The sequence below is a fragment of the Pteropus medius genome, unplaced genomic scaffold, assembly GCF_902729225.1.
Source record: "Pteropus medius unplaced genomic scaffold, Ma_sr-lr_union100, whole genome shotgun sequence".
In the NCBI taxonomy this organism is placed as follows: Eukaryota; Metazoa; Chordata; class Mammalia; order Chiroptera; family Pteropodidae; genus Pteropus; species Pteropus medius.
Window position 1 is genome coordinate 36,985,560 of NW_024349800.1, and position 23,488 is coordinate 37,009,047.

The 23,488-nt window shown below is 42.7% G+C and overlaps 1 pseudogene; it reads left to right on the forward strand.

The window, feature by feature from the left end:
- Positions 1-16,954: 16,954 nt before the first annotated feature.
- Positions 16,955-17,070, forward strand: LOC120622487 (uncharacterized; annotated as a pseudogene).
- Positions 17,071-23,488: the final 6,418 nt, after the last annotated feature.

The window sequence follows — 23,488 nt, forward strand, 5'->3', positions numbered from 1 at the left end:
TGCTATAAATATGCTCCAAAATATTTGGTAAATAAATTCACAAAACAGTCCTTGCTTTGCCTGGTTCCATTATGCACAAGTTTCAGTTACATTGATTACATAATACCAGTCCCCAACAAAATGATTCAAATTCACTCACCACAGTAAATGAATGTAATTGCATAAAGCAAAAATTTCACTGTCTGCTCGTCAGACCTCAGATCACTACATAAACAACAGAGGCACATCGTGATGAGACCGACCGCATCACTTCTTTCGAAGTCTGTCCGTGACTGGTCACCATGCATCTGATACTCAGTTCATGCACAGACAGCAAAGCATGTAGTTGTGTTGTCTCTTTATTTCCCAATGATAAACTCATGTGACATTTTTCAAAAATTAATAATCTATAGATGGTTAGCTAACAAAAATAAAAGTACAACAAAGAAAAAAATGATAATGCTGGAAGTGAAATTGGATGTGATTAGAAGTTTTGAAAACGTCAATAAGAAAGTAAAGATAGGTCAACACATGGGGATTCTAGAAGCTATGGGGCTAACTGTATTGGAAAAGTCCAATGAGTACTAAAGATAAGGTGAAGTCACTTCATCATCTTTTAGTTTAAATTGCACTAGAAACAGAAATGGAGTATCTTTTTTCTACTTTGGATTGAAGACCGTAACATTTTAAAATCCCAATTAGTCCTGCTAGCCTTCAGGCCAAAGCATTGACGTTAGTTGCCACAATGAAAAAAAAAGAAAGAAAGACAATTACAAAGAGATTGAAGAAGCTGTTACCGCCAGTAAAGGCTGGTTTCATCATTTCAGAATTCGGCGCGAGTTGATAGATGTTAAGCTACCGGTGAAGCTGCTAACACAGATAAGGATGCTGCTGTGAAATTTACACCCAGCTTCCAAGAAAATGAAGATGTCCCAAGAGGAAGTGATGCCAGCAAAAATCTTCACTTTAAAGGAATGCTCATAGATATTTCATGGCATTGCAAGAACAAAGGATAAAATATTGCAAGCCGATCCAAACTTAGACAGAAACATGACAATGTACCACAGCATAGAAAAGATGCTTGCTTCACATCATAAGTTACACAATGAGAGGAAGAGGGCAAGAACTGTTCAAATTCCTTTTGATAAGTTTTTTATAAAGAAGTAAAACACTTTAATTCTCAATGTTTCTAATGTTTTAAAATACAGCATAATAAGTAAATATTAGTTTTACTAATTTTTCATTTCCCAATGCTTTTATAACCCACAGTACGAGAGTTTTAAATGTTTTGACAAACATTTTTAAAGGTCACAGAATAATTGTAATTTTGCCCGTTGATTTTTAAGATCATTTTGCAGGGTTTCAACTTACGCAGTTATTTTTATGGTCCTGCACTATCATGCAAAGCAAGGACTGCCTGTATACATACCTGGTTTGAGTGGAGTTAGATTATAATTCCTCCGTGTCTGTTTGTGCCCAGTCGATTGCATGGAGTGTGAGGAAACTTCTGGAAAAAGAACTTGAACTACTAAGATTAAGTAGGTACAGGGGTTCCAGGTATGGTTCGGAGGCCGTTCTTCCACCTTGATGGCCTGTGTGTGACGTGAGTGGGAGAGAGCTCTGTGGGCAACATGAGACGAGCTGTACCCACTTACGGTTCGTGCCATTTGCTGTGGCTCCAGCTAAAAAAAAAAAATGTGTTCTAGACAAAGGGGATGTGTTTCTAACTTCATGGGAAGGTAGATCTATCAGACTACAACCAAAATAGAGACTCCAACCCTGGTCAGGGCTGGGCATCCAAGGTGCCTCCTCAGGCCATCTGGGCCTCATGACAATAACGGAACACTCAGAGGTTGTCTGAGACCCAAGAGCAGCAATGCCAATGGGAGCCACCCTCCCGGGGAGAGTGGAGGGGGCTGTCAGCCCTGGGGTGTGAGCAGCAGCCTTGGAAGAGGGCTGAGAGCAATGGCCAAGCAACAGTTTGATCTGCCGAGAGTGTGCGGGCTACACAGAGTCTCTCAGGTGTTCTGGAGAGGAAGCAGGAGGGGGTGAGTGGAGAGTGCTGTGCAAGGGGGCTGAGGTCCCAAAGTTACACTTAAGGGGAGCTCCAAGCTGAGGGAACTCGGACTATAAATATGATCTCATTTTCCACACTGGCAGTGAGGCCTGGGGAGATTAGGGTTATTTACAAATAGGATGGCTGTATAATTTATTGTTCAAACTGCAAACATTTTTTGAGGTAGAAGGAATTGCTACTGATAATTAAACCTTTTAATAATTAAAGGCACAAATTGTCTCAGGCAAACCACTCTGTACACTCATCTTAGTTGCAGATGAAATCTAGGTAATTATAAATTAGAGGTCATGTCAGAACTAATGGAAATGAATGACTTTGCCCTAACTGGGTATTGCAGGTTGGGTTCCCTGGAAGCGGACTTTGTTCGAGATGGACATTAGTGTGCAGGACGTTTATTAGGGCACGTTCCCTGGATCGACACCTGTAGAAGGGAAAGAAGAAAGTTGGATTGGGAAGAGGAAACACTGGGACTGCAAAACAGTTTCATCAAGGACCTCAGCTGACCCCACAGGGAGCTCTGGGGCTGAGATGACCTTCAGAGTCAGTGCTGCTGGGATGAGAGGGATGGGCCTCTATTCTCCACACCAACCAGTCCTTGGACGTGGCTGTCCCAGGGGGCTCTCTTCAGCCGAGGGCAGATTTCTAGAGAGGCTGACAGCTGACTCCTCCCAGTAATCCTGAAGAGGGATCAGGGCAGCATATCACAGCATCCACTGTCCCAAGGGAAAGGAGAGTTTGAATAAAGATATAAAAAGATAAATGCTTTAAGTTCAGTCATTGGTCAGGTTCTGCCAAGGAAAGATCCTGTTACCTCTGCTTTGAGGAAGAGTTGGGACTCGATGTAATTAGCATACCAATTACTTATCTGCAATTGATATTTTCAGAATGGAAATTACTCTCTCAAATTAATAAATTAGCACCAATCTTTTTGGTACTGCTTAGAAAACTTTTTCTCCAAGGCAGATTCATACCCAAATCTATTTGGTAATGTTTGTATTTAAATACTTACATAGGGCTTCCCATGTTCCAAACACTGTGTGTGCATTATCGAAATTTAGTTCTCGTAACAAACCTCTGAAGTAGGCACTACAGAAAAGGAAGCAGAGACCCTGAAGTTAAGTAATCAGACTCAAGTGATAGTGCCAGGATTTAGACCCAAGTATCATGTCTCCAGAGCTTGTGCTTGTAACCATTATGCTATGCTGGTTCTAAATTAAATCCACTGGTTAATTTAGTAGATACTGTATCACTGCAAAGAAATTTAACAGGTGTTTATTGAGCTCCTATTGGTCGCCCATGTCTAATCTCTGAAGGAAATAAAAATCTCTTCTCTGGGGTGGTGCAAAGAAATAAAATAATAATCATAATAACGGCAATATCTAACACGTAGTGAGCTTTTACTGTGTGCCAGGCACTGTATTTTAAAGACCTGGACTTTCTGGTCAAGGGGTTTGTAATAGATCCCATAAACAATGAGACTTTATGGGAGGTAGATTCGATTTTGTTGCTGTCATTGTCTCTCCTCCCCTAAATTTGACTCCCCAGGCAGCCGAGGTACTCAACATCATTTTGAGCAGAAGCCCCAAACAGCGGGAGGCAAGATTCCCTGGTCACCCCAGGGGCAGCTTGCCTATGCTGCGGCTCTGACTTTCCACAGTTGCTGTAAACACCCTCGGCCTTCCTCATTGCCTAGCTGCCCTTCCAAAGGGACCCGATCAGCTCCAAGTTCTGGGTGGCCGCTCGGAGTTGGGGGCTGACAGTAAGAGGCCCTAGGCCTCCGTCTGCCCGCTACCCAATGGCTCCCTGCTCTTGCAAAGAGCGGCCGGCCCATCAGGTATAAGTTCTCTAGCCATCCTGGTTTCATCTTTCGCTCCTTCTGCCAAACTGTTAAAACACTTTATTTTACAAATACTTCACAAACAAATCCAATCTAGCAACTGCTGTGGCCTGAAGCCTGCGTGGGGCAGAAGAATGGCAAGAACGCCCTGGGATGGTGTTTCTGTGGTGCCTTTGGAGAAAAGGCCCAGGGCTTGGCGGTAGCATCAGATAATGGAGGCAGCCTCGGATTTTTAAAGACCCAAGACAGCAATGCCCTGTCACCAGCTCTCCTTCTCTCAGTAACAGTGGGATCATAATCTCAGTGTGAGGAAGATACCTCACATGGTTTTCCACTCTGTTAAGTAGTTTCAGCTGCTTTCCTGAATTGCTGCCCTATTGAGAATTTCCAGATTATTGGTGGTTGCTTCCTTTTCCTGAAGAAAAAATTCAAACATTATTTTTCCACCTTCGTTTTGTGCATTCAGGTCAAAGCCTCTGGCTCCTCTCTTTGGTGGAATGAAATATCCCAGCCCGGCTGAATTCGGGATGGAAATGTTTGTGGAACTTTTGACCGAGTGAGGGTAAGAGCAGCGCGTAGCTAGAGCAGCTCTGAAAACCCAGAGGGGCTGGGTGCTGACCACCTGCCAGGGCAGCTGGGTGCGCTTGTCCAGATTGCAAGTTTTCTTCCTTGACCTTAGTTTCCGCTCGCTGGATTCACATTATGTTCCTGTCCCTCAGGCCCGGCCCAGCCCTTTCCATGAAGCCTTCCACAAGCCCTGCCAGGTTAGTGGCCTGTCCCTGTTCTCACAGCACTTGGACTGGGTCCAGCATGACCAGGGCGGTTCAGCTACATGCTCTTACTGCTTAGCTGTGTGCTTTCTTTCCTTAAAAAGATGGAAAGCCTGCTGAAGACAAAGACTATGTTTTCTCAGCACTGGGTTGAGAATAAAGTGTAGATGAATGAAATATAATTGCACCATTTAAAAGATGGATCAGCCAGGGCCTTTCCCAAGGATGTGATCTCTTATAAATAACAAGATGGAAAATTTCTACTAACCGGATTCTTCTTAGAGAAGAGAGTGAAGGGCGTGAAACAAGGACTTTGTGTCTCATGGGAAAAGTCAAGGCAAGCGTGGCTGGGAAAGACCTTTTGGGCATTCAGTAGATAATTGCTACACTTTTTTTCTGCGGAGTTTGCAAGTTTGAATAGAGCCAAACTGGTCAGAAAGACAGAAGGGAGACTGGGCTGCTTCACCACCATCACCAGGCAGAGCTGGCACGGCCTCTAAATGCACGTGCCCAAATGTGTTTGAAGAGCACTGTACTACGAGCCTGCCCAGCCGTTGCAGTTCTCCATCTGGCCTGGTAGCTATACTACAAACATGGTATATGTATGTTTTTTGAAGTGATGGACATGTTTGTTATCTTAAATGCAGAGAAGATTTCATGTGTGTGACATGTATCAAACCTCATCAAACCTTATCTTATAAAATAGATAATGCAAATAGATGGATAATCCAATCTAATATACACTCATATATTAATGTATTTCCCCTTAAATGTTTGTTCCTGGATGCACTGCCCAAATATACTATATTCTTAACCCATCTTTTTTAAAAAAATAAATGAATGCACAAAGGGGATTGAAATGAACTAGTCGAGCTCTTTTTCTCCAGCAGGACAATGAGCTTAAGGCTTGTTCATGTTAAAGTCTCTCTTGGTTGAAAGGGAAGAGAGAAACCGCTTCTGGAGTTCACGTTCTCTAGCCTGCCTAGCCACAGTGGAGGGGGGGGGCGGGGTCCAGGACAGCATCAGGATCCCCTGGAGGCTTGTTAGAAAGGCAGAATCCCAGCCCCAACCCCAGACCTACTGAATTCAAGTATGAATTGTACCAAACACAGAAAAAATAACCTAATGGTCTCAGCCTGGAGTTTGGAACTACAAATAAATCCCTCATGTGAATAATGGCATCTACAAACATTTCTCAAGCAATGAGCCTTTATGGAAATTTGCTATGTGCCTAGTCCCGAGTTCGGCACTGCAGAAAAGAATGAGGCAGGGGCAGGTCCAGAGAGTAAGGGCTCGCACTGTGGGATTTCAATCCAAACCCTGCCCACCCCTTCCTGTGCAAGCCCCTCAGTCCCGGCTCATGCCTAACTGAGTTCTCTGCAGCACAGCCCTTGGGGTGACACCAGTCACATGGACGGCCCTTGTTTTCAGCAATAACAAGTCATTAAGATTGAGCTAGCAAATCTTCAGGGAAGACAGCCCAGTCCTAACCTCCGTCATAACATTTTTCTTTTGCGATGAAGCGTTGCTGGGTTTGTTGAAAGCTCATTCAGTGGTGCTAAAGCTCAAACATTCAGGCCTTCCCGAGGTCCAGGGTGGGGGTTTGGGGTGTTGTAGGGGCAGCCCTGGCTTATTAGCCCATAGGCACAGCTGTGCTGTCGAAGTCTATGTTCCCTTCATTGTGTCTTGCAAATGGAATTGTTTTAGAAATTTATGCATAAAACTGTAGATTCTGGAGACAGACTGCCCTGAGTTCATTTCCATGCTCTGCCATTTGCTAGCTGTGTGACCTGGTGCAAGCCTCAATTTTCTAGCTCTTAATAAAGTGATACTTTATTTCCTCCTTAACTTGGATGAAATCCAATTTATCTTTTTTTTTTTTCTTTATGAATTGTGGTTTTGATTCTGTATCTAAGAAATCTTTGTCAAGGTCATAAAATTTTTCTCCTATGTTTCCTTCTAGACATCGTATAATCTAACTTCTATATTTAAGTTTATGATCCGTTTTTAGTTTTGAATATACTACAAGACATGGAAGGTAAAGAGAGGTTCTTTCTTTTCTTTCTTTGTCTTTTCTCTCCCCCGTCCTTTTTTTTTGTCATATGGCTATGTAATTGTTCCTATCAACTGTTCCAATACATTGTACCATTTATCGAAAAGGCCATTCTTTCTCCCTTGAATTACCCTTGCACTTTGGTAAAAAACCACCAACAATACATATGCGGGTCCGTCTTTGAACCTTCTCTTCTGTTCCACTGACCTATATGTCTCCTTTGGCCATTACTACACTGTCTTGATTTCAGTAGTTTTATGGCAAGCCTTGGAACCAAGTAGTAGAAGACTACTGACTTTGTTCTTCTTCATAAAAAATATCTTGGCAATTCTAGGTGGGTTCTATTTCCATATAAATTTTTATAATTGGCTTGTTAATTGCTACAAAATCCTGTTGGAATTTTGCATTGAGTCTCTAGATAAATGGAAAGAATTGACATCTTTACAACACAGGTTCTTCTAATTCATGAGCACAGTATATTTCACCAGCTATTTACTTCTTTAATCTTTCTCAGCAATATTCTATAGTTTTCAGTGTATAGGTTTAGCATATCTTTTGTTACATTTCTTCTTAAGTTTTTTTTGTCATTTTTGTAAATTAACTTTTCAATTTCATTTTCTAATTGCTGCAAGTTTTTAAAAATTAGTTTTTATATATTAACTTTGTAACATGTGACCTTGCTAAATCAACTTACTAGTTGCAATAATAGTTTTGTAGATTCTTTTAGAACTTTCTACACAAGAAATCGTGTCATCTGCAAATAGAGACAGTTATTAAAACTGCAATCTTGCTTTCTGATCTTTAAAATATTTATTTATTTATTTATTTTGCTTTATTGCAAGACCACCAGTCTAGGGCCACCAGTACAATGTTGACTAGACGTGGTAAAAGTGGACATCGATACCGTGTTCCCGAACTTATTGGAACAGTGTTCAATATTTCATAATTAAGAATGCCCCTCATCAGATTGAGGAAGTTCCTTCGTGTTCCTAGATTGCTGAGAGTTGTTTTTTTAAATCATAAAAGCATCTTAAGTTTTGTCAACTGCTTTCTCTGTGTCTATCAAAATGGTCTTATGATTTTTCTCTATTCCGTTAATGTGGTAAATTCATTAATTTTTAAATATTAAATCAACCTTATTCCTAGGATAAACCCTCAGATGCGTTATTCTTTTTTTATATATAGTTGGGTTTAATCTGCTAATATTTTGTTAAGAATTTTTACATCTATATTCATGAGGGGTATTAGCCTTTTTAAAAAATATATGTTTTTATCATGTTTTAATATTAGAGTTTTACTGGTACCATAAATCAAGTTAGGAAGTATATCATATCCTCCTCTATTTTTTTAAAGAGTTCGTGCAAGTTTGGTGTTAATTTTTTCTTTGAATGTTTGATAGAATTTACCAGTGAAATTACCTGTGCCTATAATTCAGGTTTTCTTTTTCATCTTATATAAATATTGGTGATTTATATTTTTAAGGACTCTTTTCATTTCGTCTATTTTATAGAGATGGTTGGTATAAAGTTCTTCACAATATTCTCACATTCTCTTTTTATTATTTTAATGTCTGTAAGATCTGTGGTGATAATCCCTCTTTCATTCCTGATATTGGTATTTCATATTCTCTATTTTTCTTTAGCTGTCCTAGAAAATTTATCAATTGTTTTGTTCTTTACAGAGAAACAACTTTGGGGGTTGTCAATTTTCTTTATGGCTTACCTGTTTCTTATTACATTTATTTCTACTCCCATATTTATTATGTTATTTGTTCTACTTTGATTTGCTTTGGGTTCAGGGTGAAATTTTAAGTCACTGATTTTAGACTTTTCTTCTTTTCTAATAAAAGAATTTTAAGACATAAAATTTCCTCTCGGTGCTGCTTTAGCTGCATCCCACAAATTTTGTTGTATTTTCAATATCATTAAGTTTAACATATTTTCTAATGTCTCTGTGATTTCTTCTTTCACTCATGGATTGTTTAGAAATGTATGTTGACTTTCCTAATATTTGGATTTTTCATAAGCATCTTATTTTTATTGATTCCTAATTTAAATACATTTTGATTAGAGGATACACACTATTATTTTAATCTTTTTTATTTCATTAGGACTTGTTTCATATCCCATGATATGGTCTCTCGGTGAATGTGTGTAGCTGCAAAGAATGTGTGTCTTTCAGTTGTTGGGTGCAGTGTTTTATAAATACCAATTAGGTTAAGGTGTTGATAAAGTTGTTCAGAACCTCTGTCTTTACTGAACTTTTTCTCTGGTGACTCCAACTATTATAGCGAGAGGTTAAAATATCCTACTATAATTGTAAAATTTTCTCTTCTTTTATTCTGTCAATTTTGCCTCATGTATCTTGAGACTCTAGTCTTAGGCACATACACATTGATGATTATTATGTCTTCCTTCTTGATTGACTCTTTATATTTAAAGTTTATCTCTTTTTTAAAATTTATTTTTAATGGTATTACGAAATAATTGACAAATATAATTGGATATATTTAAAGTGTACAATGTGATGATTTGTTGTACATATATATTGTGGAATGATTACCAAGATCAAGAAAATTAACACATCCATTACCTCACATATTAACAAATTTAACTCTGCGTGTGTTGAAAATGTTTAAGATCTACTCTTAGCAACTTTCAAGTATACAATACTGTATTATTAACTATAGTCACCTGCTGTACATTAGATCCTCAGAACTTCTTCTTATAACTGAACGTGTGTACCCTTTGACCTACATCACCCCATTTCTGCCTCTCCCCAGTCCTGGCTCCCTTTATTCATTCTGTTTCTATGAAGTCAATTTATTCCTATTTTTAGATTTCACATATAAATGATACCATACAGCATTTGTCTTTCTCTGTCTGACTTATTTCACTTAGCTTAATGCCCTCCAAATTCATCCATGTTGTAGCAAAGAGCAGAATTTCCTTCTTTTATGGCTGAATAATATTCCATTTTATATATATATGCCACAATTTCTTTATCCATTCACCTGTTGAAAGACATTTAGGTTGTTTCTATATCTTGGTTATTGTGAATAATACCACAATGTATGTGGGTGTGAAAATTTACCTCTTCTAGTCAGCATATAGTTGGATCTTGCTTTGAAAAAAATCTATTCTGGTGACTCCGCCTTTAAATTGGAGTATTGAATTCATTTACATTTAATGCGTTTATTGAAATGAGTGTGTCTAGGACTACCATTTCATTATTTGTTTTGTGTTGTCTATTTCACTCTGTTCATAAATCTACTATTTCTCCCTTCCTGCCTCTGTTGGAATGTTTGAATATATTTTATAATTTTGTTTTAACTTAGATATTTAACTATACCATTTGACTTATTTCTTCAATGGTTGATCCAGGGATTATTTAAAAATCCTTAGATTTTCACAGCATATTTGGAATTAATATTGTATTTCTTTACATAAAATGTGGAAACCTTGAAACAGTGTAAGTCCTTTACCACCCCGTCATCATTACTGCCCTAAGTCCGTAATCATTCACAGCATTGTTCTCTTATATGTAATATTTCATTTTTCTTGGCCTACTTTTAAGATTTCTCCTTTGTCTTGCTTGGGGTTCCCTATATTTTATATTTGCAATTTATGTCCTTTAAGAAATTTAGAGGTTTTTTAGCCAGTTTTTTTCTCAGATATATTTCCTGCCCCACTATCTCTCTCCTCTCTTTTTGGGACTCCAATTAAATGAATACTAAACCATTAGATATTGTCCCACATGTCCCTGAATATTACCCAGTTCTTTCCATCTTTTTTCTTTTCTGTCTTCAGTTTGGATCATTTCTTTTGATTTATCTTCCAGGTCACCCACTCTCTCATTTATTTGGAGAGTGACTTTCTTACCATGCCTGTTCAATAGTTAAACTCAAAGCCTCAGCTCAGGTTTTAAAATATAATAAAAGTCCACAATTCTAAGATTTATTAATATTAACCATGTCATACCATGACTGCATACACAATGTGATTCAAATCCTGTCCTCAGGTTTGACAGTTTTCTAGAGAAAAGGCTCAAGATTTTGTGGTAAGTTCATAACTAGACTAGGAGCTAGGGATCTGGTTAGGAAATAGACACTAAGAAGAAAGTTTACAACACGGTGGGACCAGATGCTAAAATCCAGATGTAAACAGAGTGCCATGGCAGTACAGAAGTGCACATGGCTGCACTACCTCAGGGAGCAGGAAAGACCTTCAGATAGTTGGTATTTAATTGGGTATTTTAGTTAGCGGGAAGAGTCAGGTTTTGTCAAAAAGCTAGAAGAACGTTCCAGTCAGAGGGCTCTGAGAAAGGCCTGCTATGGTTTGGGAGGAGGGGAGAATGAAATAGAGTGTAGTGTCCCCGAGAAGGAGCGCAAGAGTAGTCTGTTTCAGGCTGCCTTGATGATCAGGCTGAGGAGTGGTATGTTCTTGTTGCATCATGTAAAGGAGTGGCTTATCCTATATCCTAGGAAGACTAAAGCAAGCTCTCTGCCCTCAAGGAGCTCTCAGACTGGTTGAGAAGCCAGATCAACCCACGCTAGACAACAAGAAATAGACCTATGGCCATCATTCTAATCCAGCCATCATCTTCTCTGACCTCGACTGCTGTACTCTCCCAAGGAGTCTCTCATTATTACATTTGCTCATTTCTTGTCCGCTTTCCACATTTTCAGTCAATCGTCTTTTGAAAACATAGATTAGAATATGTTAATTCATTGCTCAAAAGCATTCAATGGATTCCCACTACACCTCGAATGTTCACATCACTTCCCATGGCCTCATGCCTGACCTTGCTCCCTTCACTCATCACACTCTGCCACAGTGGCCTTCTGGCTGGTCCTAGTCAGGCCAAGCTCTCATGGACATCATGGCTTTCTGTTGCCTGTTGTCTCAGTAACTGTTGCCACTTTCCTCCCAGGTCTTCATGTGACTGTTTCCTTCTTAGCTTTTAGTTTTAGGCACAGGATAATTTTGAAAAGTTTACTTGCTCCATTTGCTTTACCAGCCCAACTTCTAGCAGAAGAAACCTATCTTGTTTCCTAGGAGTTTACTTCTTATTCCCAAAGACAGAAAGAGTAAGACAAAAGAAACCACTCTTGAATAATCTGGGTTACTTTATTTTAAAAACCATTGCTATTTCTAAAACTGGGATACATTTTTGGAACTCTCCTGCCTGAGACCCAGGCTTGGAAGTATCACTTGATTAGAAAATGTACACTGAACGAGAGTTAGAAAGCCATGGGAGCGCCTTCATCCATCCCAAGCACTGTCAGGGAGAGACGTAGCAGAAGCACGTGCTGTTGCCCTGTGCTTCCACTGAGTGAGATATGATGTTCAGAAAGTCTACGGCATGTATCCCAAGTGGAAATTCTTTCGGGAACAGTCCCACCCTCTCTTCCCACCATCTTCCTTGCCCCTTGTTCTTTTTTATAGGCAGTCACGGAATAAGAGCATCTCTCCGTGGCTGGGTCAGAGCAGGGCGTCACCTTCTTGACCTGCTCAGGGAATGTTTGTAGTGTTTTGCTATTTTCTCTGCTGGGTGCACTTGTGATAACAGGATGGAGGCTCACTCTACTCTGGGGCTTCCTTGGTTTACAAGGCTCAGTTTAGATACCAATTCTCTTAGAATATTAAATTAGGACGCAAACACTCCCCTGCCTTCCTGCCAGCCCCAACTTCCTTATCCTGTTTCCTTTTGCCCTCCTTCCTCCTCTCCAAATAAGTGATTATCTAAAATCTCTTGGTGAAAGTTTTGCTACCTGGAGTGATGACTTTTTCTGTTTCAGAATGCTTTTCCTGCCTCCGGCTCCCTGGGTTTTTGGCCTGGAAAGCACGTGTCAAGAACAGAGCAGAGCACATGGGGCTGAGACAGAGATGCCCTCCAGCCCAGGGAGCGGGTACAATTTCCAAGTTGCCTGGACAGCATAGCTGCTCAGGCTTTCCTCCTGGCAGGTCGCAGAGCACTTTGGACAATGATGTGTGTGCCCCGCAGAGAGCATAAGCAGTGGTCTTGCAGGAGGCAATAGATGTTTAGAAGCTCTTGTGAAACAGGCCAGGGAAATAATGACACAGGCAAAATCATCACTGTGTCAATGTCACAAGGGTCTGCTACTGTGCATAAACTTCGTTACAAGAGCTAAAATCGAATTTTCAGTAGAAGAGCTCCCTCCGTGCCTATCTGCCTCATGCTCCCTCACTCCGCCAGACAAATGATGCCTCCTTGAAATTTTAGAGATTCATATTCTCACTAGGGAAATTTTTTTAAAATGATCTTCTCTTTCCAGATTCCTCCTCCGAGTAAACTGCATGAAGGGATGTCTGTAAGAAATTGTGGGTAGATATCTCAGACAGAAAATTAAAAAAAAAAAAAAATCACTTTAAATTGACAAATCAGCCCAAACCACTAAGGTTATAACTCTTTTTTTCCTTTTCCAGCAGAATAGTAAAACAGACGCGTTATTGGCAGCTCATTAGTGTTAAGGAGAGGCCGTCTCCAGCATGACATCAGCCCACTGCTGGACTCACATCTATTAGTGTTTCACCAGAGAGCCTTGCGCTGCCTGCTTTCCAACCGTATGGAAGACGCTCATGGGGGAGAGGGGAAGAAGGCATAAATAAGGCACAGATTGGAGACTTTTTGATGTGTTTAGCACATTTTTTGTGACTTCCTTTAATACCACAGACTTTTCAATTCTTACCCCATTAGAACAAAAGACAAGCCTGAGATAGGAGTGGGGGAAGGGAGATCCATTCAATAAAATGTTCTGTTTGCCTAATTAGTATTTTTAATTCAAACACTGGAAAGGGGAGACAAAAAATAATAATAATAACGGGAAGAGAAGAATGAATACCACAGCTGAGTAACTTCAGGTATAAAAAGTTCCTTCATTAAATCAGTTGTTTTTAAATTCATAATTGAACTTAAATAAGGAGCGACCTATAGGCAGCTGTTTCTAATATCGAGTCCCCACCGCACATGAAAGACGCATTTATTCCTGCAGCCGCCTCCCTACCCTTGGGTGTTATCAGCTGAACATGTTTTGAACCTACCTAATGCATTTGAGGTAGCTTGGGTTTATTTTTCTTTCAATAAAATAAATGGTTTTGTAATTAAATTTCTGCACTGCCTGTGCTTAATGGTTACATTGACAAGTGCTAATGTATGGCAAGAGAATGAGTTTGAAATGAAACATGCTGTTTTCGAATCTGCAAGCAATTTTGCAGTGGGGCGATCAAACCCCTCATGCTAGTGAAACATTTTCATTAATCTGCTTGCTGCACCCCTGTTCACTCGGCCAGCCGGGAGGACACTTCTAGCTCCCTCTTTGCCCACCCCCAACCTCCCTTGCTTGCTTTTCACACACACACACACACACACACACACACACCAAACAAATGGTTGTTTGAAACCATTCTGTGGTCTCTGGCAGGCGGGCCGGTGGAAATTCGCTGACTTTCCACGTGAAATGTTGCAGCTGCTCCTCCGAAGGGACTGGCTGCCTCGACGTTTCAATCCCTGGCAGCCAGTCAACAAGAAAATCTGTCCCTCTGTTTTCCTTTTTCTTTTCTTTTTTTTAACTTTTCCCCCTTAGCTAAATTTATTTTTGAATAAATCTTCTCATAGAAAATAGAGAACGGCTATTACATATCTGGACTCAGTCTGTGCAAACCACTTCAAGCCATGGCACAGGCAGCCACCTTCCAGCATTGTGCTTGTAGAAGGTTCATGAATGGAAATCTGGACAGCCAGTTGTGGCCTTGGCTGCCTCCACTTTTGCCCGCCGCCTAGGGAGGGGAGCCTGCAGCTCTGGCTCAGGCCTGCAACAGGTAGAAACAGTGGGCACTCGACCTCTAGCCCTGTGCCTCCTCTGCAGGCCTCTGTTTCCTCTGACCACTAGAGGGTTGGCTTCCCAGGCAGTGACTGCTCTGTAGCTTCCTAGGCTCCTCATCAAAGGCCAAGAAGGATGTACAAGGCCCACAAGGGGAAATGGAGAGCAATGGTCTCTGGCTCAGTGGCTGCCCACAAGGTGTGCAATTCAGCATTTTCTTTCTAGGCTGGAGAAGAGGAGCCACGGGCTGCCTACGTGAATGCTGACTCATGTCAGGGCAGGCCAGAACTACAAGCTGTCCGACCCCAGCAGTTTTCTCTTGCTGTGTGCTTGGACAGCATTTAGCCAAAGGGCTTCTGTGTGGTCTCAGCCTCCATGGATTCACTGCAGTGAACGGTAGAGGAGACGGCTGCTTGCAGGTTTTCAGAAGCATGACTGAAAATCTTAACATCTGAGAATTGTCCCACCAGTTTCCTAAGATCTAAATAGCCTTTAATAGTGGACGAAGCCTCTCGTTTCTTAAGAGGCTTGACTGCAGAAGTCCTTGGAAAGGAGACATAGGATCTTCAGTCTCTCCTACGGTATCTATGATGGGCAAAACAAAACCCATCATGAGAAGGCGAAAGAAGCACTAGTTAAGTGGTATCTGAACAGCAGGAGGGGAAGGAGAACTCTTGGAAGGGGACAGGGCAAGGAAGTGGGAGGACTGGTGTCAGAGCTAACAGAAACCTTCACGGTGGCCCCATGAAGCAGCAGAAAGTTCCTTGATTAAATGACTGCTAGTAGACTTATGGAAGAAGTAGGGACTTCATCTTACCCAGGGTAAAGGGGCAGAGGAGAGGCCCATGTCTCAGGAGGAAGAATGGAAAGATAGAGAGGAAGCGGGGCTGGAAGGCTACTCATGTGAGCCTTGGCTGAGTCTGAGCTGGAATCCTGATGAAACTGAGATATAAATATTGTGAGAGCGCTGTCATCTACCACTCAGTCTGCCACTAAGGGTGATTTCCCTTTTTATTTCCATACAACGGTGGAACACTTTAGTCATCCATTCACTCATGCATTCGGCAAATAAGTTCTCACTGGGTGCAAGTCACGTTGCTAGGTCTTTCAGGGCACAGGCATATCGGGGACACGGTCTGCCCTCTCAACGATGAAGTACGAACACAATGCTACATGACTTCAGAGGAGGAAGCAGTGAGCTGTGCCAGGAGGAATAAGAGAAAGCTTCATGAAAGAGATGAGCAGGATTTCAAAAGGGGAGCATGATGTTCCAAGGTGAGGAACCAGCACACACATGAAAAGAAGCAGCATAAGATGGTGGTATGAAAGTAAGAGTTGCACCGGGAGAATGATGAGCGATCCCAAACGAAAGGAGGATAAACGAAGCGCCTATGTAGGGCACGTGTGTGTGTAGGTGGGGGTGAGGAGGGTGGTGGGAAATGGAACTGAAGTTAAGATGGGGCCATATTGGGAGCCATGATCAGCAGGCTATGGAAGCCATGCTTTATTTTGCAAACCACAGCCACTCCTTATAGGTGTTAGAGCCTTGAGGATGGAGGTGAGGAAGTGAGGAAGTGGTGATGTGACCCCATTTACCTATTTATAATAGACACTATGAGCCATTTAAAAAATAAAGGACAGACTGAGGAGGGAAGACAGTGCAGGCAGGCAGGCAGGCAGACAAGAGGCTATTTTGGTAGCCCGAGTCAGAAGGAGGGCTGGCGAGGCACAGCAGTGTTTCTGGAGAGAAGGGATGGATGTTAGGGACATGCAGAGGACAGGGGCAACCAATCAGATGCAGTGGGAGGAAGGGAAGCAAGTAGTTTTCTATCTTCAGGGTGCCTGGGGGAGATGCTCATTGCACAATAGAGACAGAGAACTCTAAGAGAAGTGGTTTTGGTGGGGTGGGGGGAAGGTAGGTGGACAGGGGGTAGGAATACACCAGTTCCAATTGGATATGTGGAGTTGGAGTTCCTGGTGTTGGCTTTTGTGAGACAATACCCAGGAGGGAGAAATGGACCAACATAGGAGAATGATGAGGAACATCCACATCAAGAAGTGTCAATGTAACAGACAAGAGGGAACAGCAGGGGAAGCTTCTTCCCAAGAAAAAAAGGGAGGTGAGTTTTGAGGAGAAGAGCTGGAACACATTTTCGATGCTTCAAGGAGGTCCCAGAGGTAGAGATGGTGATTGAGTTCAGCAATAGAGAGGACACCAGTTATCTCTGGGAGGACAGTCCTAGGTAAAGGGGAGGTTGAATGGGAAGTGGAAAGGAGAGGCGGCAAGAGTGGATTTAAAAAAGTCTTGGACGTGGTTCCATAGTATAGCGGTTAGCACGTCTGCTTTACACGCAGAAGGTCCTGGGTTCACACTCCAGTGGAGCCATGGTCCATGGTCTACAGCCATGCCACCCTGAACAAGCACCACGTCTGACCTCGGAAGCTAAGCAGGGTTGGGCCTGGTTAGTACTTGGATGGGAGACCACCTAGGAAGACCAGGTGCTGTAGGCGTAAATAAATAAATAAATAAATAAATAAATAAATAAATAAATAAAAATAAAATAATTTTAAAAAATAAAGAAGTTTCACAGTAATGAATGAAAGGAAAGTTTTCTTGGGTAATAGGCCCTTGATCAATAGTCAATGAAGAATACGTAAGGAGGGAGAGATTGAAAAGTTTCCAGAGAGGGGACTCTCCGATGGAGCATGACCATGGGAGAGGCAGAAAGGGGTAGAGGGATTGACTTTGGAAAGCAGCAGGAAGAAGGAGGTGATGAGCCAGAGAATGTTGAGAAAAAAGCAAAGGGAATGAGAGTCTTGGCAGCCTCTTGAGGAAGGAACCAATAAGACCGTGTGCTGAGAGTAAGGGGCGGGGATGCAGGTGATGGTAAGAGTAGAGAAATTTGAGGCAGGCAGGAAATGGGATAGAAGGTCAAGCAGGAATGAATAACAGGGCATTGAGCAGCACTGGGAACTGAAGATGGAAACCTGGCTGTGCAGCAGCCTGGTGTGTGTGCCTGTGACGTGTGCTCCAGTCCTTCGTGGCAGTCTGCACGCAGGCGCAGAAGCACAGAACACGTAGTGGGAAAACTCCGGCCGGCTGCGGGCGGCACTGCAGCTACAGTGGGAAGCCAGGAGCAAGGGCCTTAGGGGCTGACCTGGGAGAATTTTGCAGCAGGAAGCCTTTTAGCTGACATGTGAGAGCTTTACCTCCAGGACCAGTGCAGCCTTGTCCTGGGCTTAAATTCCAAAACCAAATTTGAAAAAGGATTTTTTCCCCAGTCTTTTTTTTTTTTTTTTTTTTGGTATATATATATATATATATATATATATATATATAAAGCAAAGAAATAAAGAGATATATATCTTTAATTGTCTATTAAAGCGTAGTGGGTATACAATATTATATTAGTTTCAGGATAAGTCTAATAATATCTGTCATTAGACAAAGTTATTATGATATTATTGACTATATATTTACTGTGCTGTACATTGCATTCCTGCGATGTATTTATTTTATAACTGGAAGTTGGTACCTCTTATTCCCCTTCACCATTTATTCCCTCATAGCCCTCCCCTCTGGCAACCATTAGTTCGTTTTCTGTATCTATGAGTCTGTTTCTATTTTCAATTTAAAAAATACATACCACTGCCAGAGAGAATTGTCAACTAGAGGTTTAGAAAGCTAACTTCCATTGCAGCTTCTCCTTCCGCTCAGCTTGCCTGTGCTATGTGATTGAGGCAGATCACTTAAACTTTTTACATCGTTACTCCAATCTGCCTGCCTCTGGGACACATTCTGTTGATTACTAGCTTCCTGGGAAAAAAAGGTGCTACTTAAATATAGGTGTCCTCCCTAAGAAAGAGGTTTGTGTCTACAAAATTCTATAGTTACTGCCCTCTGGTTGCAGTGGTAAAACAAAACAAAAACAAACAAGCAAGCAAAACCAGTTTAGCTGAAATCTCGTTCGTCCGTTGACTTTTTCTTCATGTTCAGTGGGGTTCTCAAAGCTAGATGCTGAACGAATTCTGCCCAGTTCCATTTTGGAAAGTAAACCCTGTCAGAGCTTGGTCAGGTCTTCACCCTCCACACTGATGGAGGGTCCTGAGTCAGTTACAATTACCTCAAGTGCTGACCTTTCTGTCACAGGCAGCATCTTAGCCTCCACCAGAGTGAAGAAAGGATTGGAAGAGCTGAGGCTCGGGGTCTGCGGTCAGAAAGCCTCAAGCTGGGGCAAGGCCAGAGGAGAGAGCATGATGCACCTTGGGCACTGTCAACCATGACTCCCCGACTGACAAGTGGCAGTGATTCCATGGGATCTCCTCTTCCTGTGCCCTGCTTTGAGCATCTCCAAGTCCCTCCCCAAAGCTCTATGGAGACTTTTGAAGCCACTCTTTCTCTCCCGTTAATGTTAAGCTCAGGCACTATCATTAGCAGGCCAAATGGGGACAAAGAAAATCAGAGCCCAAGAAAGCCTTCTATGGTGTCAGCATCAGGGTTCTGTCCAGCCTAGCTCCCCTGACTGCTGGGACACCCAGGCACAGTTTGGGGTGGGGACTATGAGGAGCCTTCTCCACAGTCCCACAAATCGTGGACTGAGCATCCGGGGTGTAGCTTTCATGTTATGTCCCAATTCTCCTGTGAGCTCTTTGTATTTTCCGTCAGGAAGAGTGAAGTTCATAAGTTGACTTCCTACTGTCTAAAATGTACCCATCTCTCTCTCCCAAAGGAGCCACTTTACCAGCTTGAATTTGATGACCCACTAAAGAGAGGAAGAAGTAAATGATTACAATTGGGATTTACAATGTATTAAATCCTTTGCTAAGTGTTCACATTTGCTAAATTGTTTCACGGGATACCTATTATTTAGGCAGCATTATCTCCATTTTACAGATGAGGATCTGGGTTTGACACAACTGTATTAAAGCCTAAGCCTGTTGTCTAGGCTTCACCTTACTGCCAAGTCCATAATACCGTTATGTGCTGACCTATAGCAACCTCTGTCTTTCCAAATTAAAGAATCCTCCTATTCTGATGCTCCATTTTGGTTTCTGTGTGGGAGAGGGTTAGACATGTAAACATGTTGGCTGGAAATCAATAAATCTTTCATCAAGTATTTATTGAGATTTATGATATGCTAGGCAAGTAAAGAGAGATATCCCATCTGCAAGGACACAGCTACCTGCTTTGGAATACAAAAAAAAAAAAATCAGAAAACCATGTCCGCTTGCCTTATCTTCCCTGCAGCCAGACCCTAGAGACACAGATGGTCATTTCAAGATGCAGAACAAACATCATGAGATAACTCTGAGGACCCGGTGAGCTCCAAGGGGCCCCTCGCTGAAGCACCATCCGGCACCAGTGAGTACCAGGGCAGCCTTCTCCAGTGGTGGCGAAGGTATGAGTGGGAGGCAGACATTGTTAGATCTCTCAACTCACTGTACCTCGCTTTGTTTCCTTGATGTCTCCACTTGAACCTGGGGGGAGCTGGCTAACATTGGAAGAGAAAAATGGCAGTGTTCTGGTGATAAGAAGCAAGTTCACTCAGCACGCTGAAGCAGCTCAGGCTTTAGGTAGCAGAACCTACCGAGCATCATCATTTGCCCTCTCCTTGGCCCTCAGGCCTGCTAACACTTCCAGGAAGGAATGGACAAGTCTCTTAGGGAGAAGGTGGGGTGGGGTGGGAGATGGAACCTAAAGGCAGGCTGCTGAGAGAGGCAGGGAAGGCTGGATGTTTTAGGGCCAAAGTGCTCATTATGTGAAATTTCTTAATGATCCTAAGTCCTGAGGGAGGCACGTGAGTGATGCCTGGCGCCAGCCATGCTTGCCCCGGGCCCTTGTCCAGATGGGAAATGTGTGGGGAGTGAGGAAGGAGAGTGAGAAGAGACCATGTGGCTGCCGAAGGTGACTGATGGCCTTGGAATGGCAAATCTGGCTCCTGGGGAGTTTTCCTGGAAGGAGACACAAAGATTAGTGACTTTCAGGTGAGAAAGAGCCCCAGTTCCTGGTTTCTAGAACGAAGTCTCTTTGCGGGCCTTTCAGGGTTTCATTTGTGTTCTCCACCTCTAAACCTTCACTCATGACTTTTCTCCTTTCTGTCCATGTGTCCGAATCCTACTAGGCCAGCGTGGACCTTCACGAAGGCCTCTTCATGAAGTCATCTAGCCTCATGGTCTAACCTGGATCTTCCCTCCCCTGACCTGCTGACCTGCTACAGGCAGAAATTATGTTGGTTTCGGATTCTCCAACAGGGATATGTGTTCAGGATAAATGTTTATCTTCTCAGAGCCTCAATGCTACTCAAAAATTCTAGGGAAACACATTTATAAGATTTAACATATTAAAACATTGTATAGAGTAAAATACAAAATTGGAAAGAATGTTTACGTTAAAGCTGAGACTTAAAAGAAATTTCATGACGGTGGAGGGCCACTTTGGGCCATACCCAACTGCATACCTGCTTGCTCTTCTCTCCACTGGGGAACTTTGGCAGAAGAGCTAGAGAAGTAGGCAGTGTGATGTCAGAGACATTGGAGGGCCTCCCTCCTCTTCATAGAGGCTGGGCAATGGGGAGGTGAAGCCTTGCTGATTAAGAGCTAATGGAAATGATTCCATCATACTGCAGTTAAAAAAATAACAGCAAATGCTATTTATCACATACATTCTACATGTCAGGCACTGTATCGTTGCTTTACACATATCATTTCGATCAACCCTCACAATAGCCAGTGATGTCACTATCGATATCACTTTCACTTTACAGCTGGTGAAACCAAGCCACCATGACGTAAAGTAACTTACTCCAAGTCAAAAAGCTAGTAAGATCAAGGTCTAGGATGATCCAAGTCTACCAGACTCTTGGCTACTATGCTATGCTGCTGTGAGTATACTAAAGAAGAGACAGGTGGCACATGTCTCCACAATTCATCACAGACCTTCCCTAACATTTTGTGATTCTTGTGTTGGCCCCAAATGTTGCGGGTACAGACTCCAGCTCCAGCGGGGAGCTCAGTTTGTCCTATTGATTCCTCCCCAGTGAGCCGGGCCAGGTGTGTACTAATCTCTGGAAGGTCTCACAGGGCCCAGGTTGACCTATCTAACTGAAGATAAAGTGGCTGATTTGATCTGTCTTTCCACAAGTTTGGGGATCACCCAGTTAGATCTAAGTGTCCATAAACAAAGATAAAGAACAGTTTAGAGGGTGGCCAGGGGATGGCTGGTTGTCAGTCCACTCTGCGCATGGAGAACTCAGGGTAAGAAATCATGGCTGGAGACCCTTTGCCCAAACAGCTCGTCTCTAAGGATGTTCTCATCCGGTAAGTGTCCTGCTTGATGTTTTTCATTGTGGTCACAGTGAGGAGTTTTGGTTATTTTTAATAACACACTACAGCCTTTGCATTCATTCAGTCCTACAGCATTTTATGATGTGTCTGACCCAGGAATATGTCTGGCTGCTGGGGTGGGTCTTCATTTTCTCCCCTCTTATAGCTTTCCTTTTCCTTGGCACTTCCCTGCAGAGGGAGTTGGTTTTGACATCCCATGTACACTTTTCCACCATCTGTTCAGATTTGCCCCCTCTCCCAAAAGGCCCTTCTAACTTTACATCGCACGAATTCATGTTTCGGGGGACTTGCCAAAACTGTCAAGTCCGAACGTTTTCCTTGGCAGAGACCGCGCCTCTTCACTGAAATGGGCCAGCGGATCCACCAGGCCTTGGCGCTGCTTCTCCAGACAGTGAGCGCATCCACTGGGGCTTCCTGACCAGGCTCCGCGCTCTGGCGTCCCCTGCGTCCCCCTCATCCAAGCCTGCTGGCTTGCTGGAGCATCGGCTGACTTCGGCGCCTCTGAAGCCCAGGGCCTGCGCGAACATCAAGATTTAAGTTTTTTCTCCCTCACCTCTGCCTAACTCACCGGGTGCCTGTTGCCTTGACTGATCTTTCCCAGCTGCCCTTGCTGGTGGCTCCGAGCTCTCAGGTCAGAGGAGAAAAATCCACCTGTCCACTCAACCAGAATTTGTGCTGAGTATCTATACATTTCTGTTCATTGTCCTGGGCTCTTAACAGTGAATGCAGCACTGAACAAAACCGACAAAAAGCCTGACCCTCATGGTGCTTACATTCTACCTCACCTAATAAACTTCTTATATGAAGTTGTTAGGAATTTAACTTGTTCCCTGGATGTCTGCTTCTTCAAAGAAGAGTGCGGAGAAGTATAGTATAACCCCAAAAGGAATGAAGTGCCAATGGAGGAATTCCAGGTGTGTGTGGTGACAATATTTGGGCCTGAGAGACCTGTTTGGTTTTCTGGAACAGGGAGTGGCAAGCTACAGCCCGTGGGCGGCCCACGGCCTCTTTTATATGGCCCACAAGCTAAGAGTAGTGTTTACATTTTTAAATGGTTGAAAAAAATCAACAAAAGAATGATATTTTGTGACATGTGAACATTATACGACACTCATATTTCAGTGTCTAAAAGTTTTACTGGAACACAGCCATGCCCATGCATTCGCATGTTGTCTGTGCCTGCTTTCGTGCCACCATGTCAGAGTTAAGTAGTTGTGATGGAGATTGCATGTGACCCCCAAAGCCTAAAACATTTACTTTCTGGCCCTTGACAGTAAGTTCGCTGACCACTGCTCTAGAATCATATGATGGAGACAGCTGTTTATTTTCCGCAGGCATAGAGCTGGCCCAGTCAGGTAAGCAGCAATCACATTCTCGATCTGTAAGAGAATCATAAAGGGGACTTAATGTTAGAGGCTGAGAACCTGTCCCTGACATCTCTTTTCTCTCCAGCACACATGGAGACAAGCCCTCTGGGAAGTGTCTGATGAATGCAAGATTCCTTCCTAGCAGAATCTTCAATGATCTTCACTGAGTTCAGAAGCAAATTTTCACAGCAGGAGGTTCTGGGCACCTTGGTGGAGAA